Below are 4,379 nucleotides of genomic sequence, written 5' to 3'. Positions count from 1 at the left end.
GAGTAAAGGGTCAGGTAGACATTTATACCAGTAAGACATCATTTAGGAATTTTTAAGCTGCAGAAGTTTAGAAGTAGCTCTTAAGCAAGGCTTACTTTGAATCCATTAGCTCCACAAAGCTAACTCAGTTTATAAATAAGTACTTGAAAAACAATCACCTTTGACCTAGCTATAAAGGCTTCAAAGTATGATCAAATTTAAAAATCAAGAACTCTAACAACAACAGATGCTGGAGGGGATGTGGACAGAAAGGAACCTTACTTCATTGTTGGTGGGAATGTAAACTTGTTCAACCACTTTGGAAAGCAGTATGGAGGTTCCTCAAAAGACTTCACATAGATCTCCCCTATGATCCAGCAATCCCACTTTTGGGCATTTACCCAAATGTTTACAAACAAGACCACACTAAAGCTACCAGCACAACTATGTTTATTGCAGCATTATTTACCATAGCTAAGATATGGAACCAACCCAGATGCCCCTCAGTAGATGAATGGATCAAGAAAATGTGGTATATATACACAATGGAATTCTATGCCTCCATCAGAAAGAATGACATTTCCCCATTTGTTAGGAAATGGAAAAACTTGGAAAAAATTATATTAAGTGAAGTAAGCCAGGCCCAAGGAAGCATCGGTCCCATGGTTTCCCTTATTTGCAATATCTAGTATAGGTATGAGTCAAGCGGAAAAGGTCAGATAATGTGATGTTAGGAAAATGAACCCTTAAATATGCATTTTAATGTTTTCGTTTCTTTCATGCATGTGTTTCTAACGCATTTATAAGATTATTTCTTTGTTGCTTTGTATGTCCCTCCCCCACAGTGTAACCCCCGCTTTCACTATATTTGATGTCAGTATAACATGTGGAGGAGATGGGGACAAACAAGTCGTTTAAGGATTCAGGTGGACCTGTTGCAACAATGAGAAGTACAAAATGTCATGTCAAAACCAGCTTTACAATGTCGGTGTGGGGGGGGAGGGGGGTATAATTGGTTGGGGGGAGGGGGTAAAATTGGGTGGGGGGAGAGGGGAGGCGGGGAAGGGAAGTGAAGGGTAAACAAAGGAGGAGGCTGCAATGCTTGGTAAGAAATGTATGCATTATCCTGCCCATGTAATTGTAGCCCCTCTGTACAGTATGTTCTCAAATAAAATAAAATACAATTAAAAAAAATTGCAAATGTGAGCAATCGACCAAACAATATTAGCTTTTCCCAATATACACAGAATTTTAGAGAAGTAAGATCAATAACATTTTTAGGAACAATAAGGTTTCCTAGTTACAAACAGTCAACCAAGGATATATGCCTGTATAAAGATTGCATCAATAACTACTTAAATTTACAGGATACTACATGCTTCAGCAGGACGTTTACCCAAATTACTACAATATAGAGATTATCATGGCACTTGCACAAGGATGATATGAAAATTTGTGAAATATTCCATATTTTTCATTCTTGAGATGCAAGAAATGAAAAACAGTCATTAAAAAATTTATTACAAAAATACAAGTCGTTATGTCGAAAAATGAACTTTACAACTTTGTGCTGGTGGAGGGGTAGCAGGGAGGATTGAGTGGGGAAGCAGGGGAAGGATGGGAATGGATGGGAAGGGTAAATACAGGAGGAGGCTACAATGCTTGATAAAAAATGTACTCATTATCTTGCCCATGTAATTGTAACCCCTCTGTACAGTATTTTCACAATAAAAAATTTAAAAAGGCAAATGTAACAATATATGTAATTCATTGAACTGAAAGTTAGTTTGACATCAGTGTGTTAAATCCTCACCTTAGAATGGCCTTTACATAGCATAATCTTTACAAAACATTTGAAATTGGATAACATTGTCATTTTATCCCAAAGAAATAAAATACTATAAGGACCTAGGAAAAAAAAGGAATCTTAAACTTTTTCTATATGGAATGCTATCTGAAATAACACATTTATTAACGAACCTATATATTATAAAACAATGTATAATTCAAAGTATTATATCTAGGAGAGAATTAAATAGATTATGGACATTATACAAACAAAATACAGAGTATTTTAAAATATACTTTTTTCATACAAGCACCAGAAATATTTTTAGTTTCTGTACTACTCATTTCAACAGATAAGTTAAAGTGATTTCTGATTTAAAAATGACAAACCCTGCAGAAATCATTATAGATGTATACAAACAACTCTTGAATACATTTTGACATCAAAGTCAGGCAATTCACTTGAAGAATACTATGGAATCCATGAATTTTTAAAGTAAGATATTGCTGTTGCTTTGTCTTGTGAAAATATTTTGTACAGACACAAAGATGGATTTGCATTTTTGAAATTTAAGAATCTTAACCAAACCATTATGAGTTAGGAGAACAATTTTTACAGCCTTCCACAATTTAAAAGAGGTAGTGATACATATTTATCCTTTTGGCAATATTAAATGCAGTTTCTTCCAAGTCGTTCTTCAGACCTGGTTTGATATAATGCTTCAATAGAAGGCAATCCAGCATATCTTTGATATTTCTATTCCAAGCAGCAAGATGAAAGGGAGTCAAGAGGACTTTACTTTGGGCATTGGTATCTGCCTCAATGTGAACTAAGGAAGCAGCCACTCTGGTATTATTCAACATATAAGCACTGTGCAGGGGTGTCTAGCCATTCACAGTAATTGCATGAATATCTGCCTTGAGCCACCAACTCATGGACCATGTCTAAGTGCCCACTGGAGGCTTCCCGATGAAGAGAGGTATACTCATCATCATCCCTAGTATTCACATGAGTGGCCTTTTAGGAAAGCAGTGTCTGCACTGTAGTAAGCCAATTATTTTCAGCAGCCCAAACAAAAATTTGTTTTAATACTTCTCCATTTTTTTGCAAATGATATCATTCCTCACTTTTTCATCTTGTTCCTTGTCTTCATCAGAATTGCCTAACCAGAGACAGTGAGTACCAGTGGGAATGGGGTGCACATGTATTCCAGAATAGTTCACGTTGGTTGAACTGGTCAGAAAAATACAGTGAATTTTCTACATCTGTTATTTCACCATGATTTTCTTTCTCTTTTTCCAATTTTACTATTGGAAATTATTCTAACTGGAGAGTAGGTAATTCATAGAGAGCAAAGGAAAGGTTTCCTCCATATTCAAAGGTACAGACTGAAAATGGGACCAGTGGTGTCTTCATGTGCAGCTTATTATAGGAATGAGAAAATATGAAATAATGCCTTCTATGTAAATGATTTGGGAAATGGCAGAGCAGAAAGTGAAATGATGCAACCAAAAATATAAAAGCAAAATAAATTAGGATAATTATGGAGCAGTCACATTATCTATGAGATCCATGAAAGGGAGAGAGGAAGAGAGAGACAGATGTACAATGACCTAGCTAGCCACAAAATCCATGCCTCTAATCAATTTATAGAGCAAACAATTTTATTTTTTAAAAGAGGTGGAAATGGAATTTATGAATTTTCTTGAAATTAGTAAATACATTTTTATTAGCCTACATAAAGAGACATAGCTTTGACCAAATTACAGACAAAAATCTAAATCCTTGATAATTCTAGTAACAGATCTGACTGAAATCAGTTGAATCACACTTTTCCTGTAGAGTGAAGGAATAGGTCCAGGCTAGGAAAGCAGCTAGAGAAGGCAGACCGATTGTATCTGTGACAAAACTTTGTGGAAAATGGTATCAAGGATTAAGTACTGGTGATCCACTTGCACTGGAAGTGTGAATCTGAACTATTGCTTGCTGATTCTGAACTATTTCTTTAATAATTATAAGTTCCAAGAAGAAAAGGTGAGATTTAATTGATAGCAAAGGATTAGTAATACACTTTGACTTCTCATTAAGCACCTTCAATCATCAAAATCACATGAAGACAATAGACAGGCCTACTTTTTTGGATGAAAACAAGTATCTTTAAAACAAGGTAATTAAGTATTCCTACAAAGGACTTCTATTTTACTACTGCATTATATAGTTTTTTCTAATGTTGGGTAACAAATAATGGATCTATTAGAAAGCTCTTAAAGCTCATATGTTCAATAGTGAGTTCTCTTATATTATACCATGGTATTTTTGTTTATGGTTTTAAGAAGAAATTTACTAGCTTAAATTTCTGACAAGACAATATCATCACTGTACAACTTGCTTCTATACTCTAAGTTTTAAATTACTATCTAATATGTGTATTAGATAGCTATAGAGGAAAAACTAGAAGCCACACTTGTGGCTCATGTGTTTATCCTAGCTAATCAGAAAGATGAAATCTGAGGATTGTGGTTTGAAACCAAACCAAGCAAAAAAAAGTCCATTAAATTCTGATTTGAAAGTAACCAGCAAAAGCTAGAAATGGAGCTGTGGGACAAGCAGT

The 4,379-nt window shown here is 34.8% G+C and overlaps 1 pseudogene; it reads left to right on the top strand.

The window, feature by feature from the left end:
• Positions 1-1,354: 1,354 nt before the first annotated feature.
• Positions 1,355-1,454, top strand: LOC138833319 (U6 spliceosomal RNA; annotated as a pseudogene).
• Positions 1,455-4,379: the final 2,925 nt, after the last annotated feature.

Source organism: Dipodomys merriami, unplaced genomic scaffold (genome assembly GCF_024711535.1).
Source record: "Dipodomys merriami isolate MVZ:Mamm:240054 unplaced genomic scaffold, mDipMer1.0.p SCAF_2033, whole genome shotgun sequence".
Classification (NCBI taxonomy): Eukaryota; Metazoa; Chordata; class Mammalia; order Rodentia; family Heteromyidae; genus Dipodomys; species Dipodomys merriami.
Note: the sequence above shows the minus strand (reverse complement) of the source record. Positions and strands in the feature narration are given on the sequence as shown.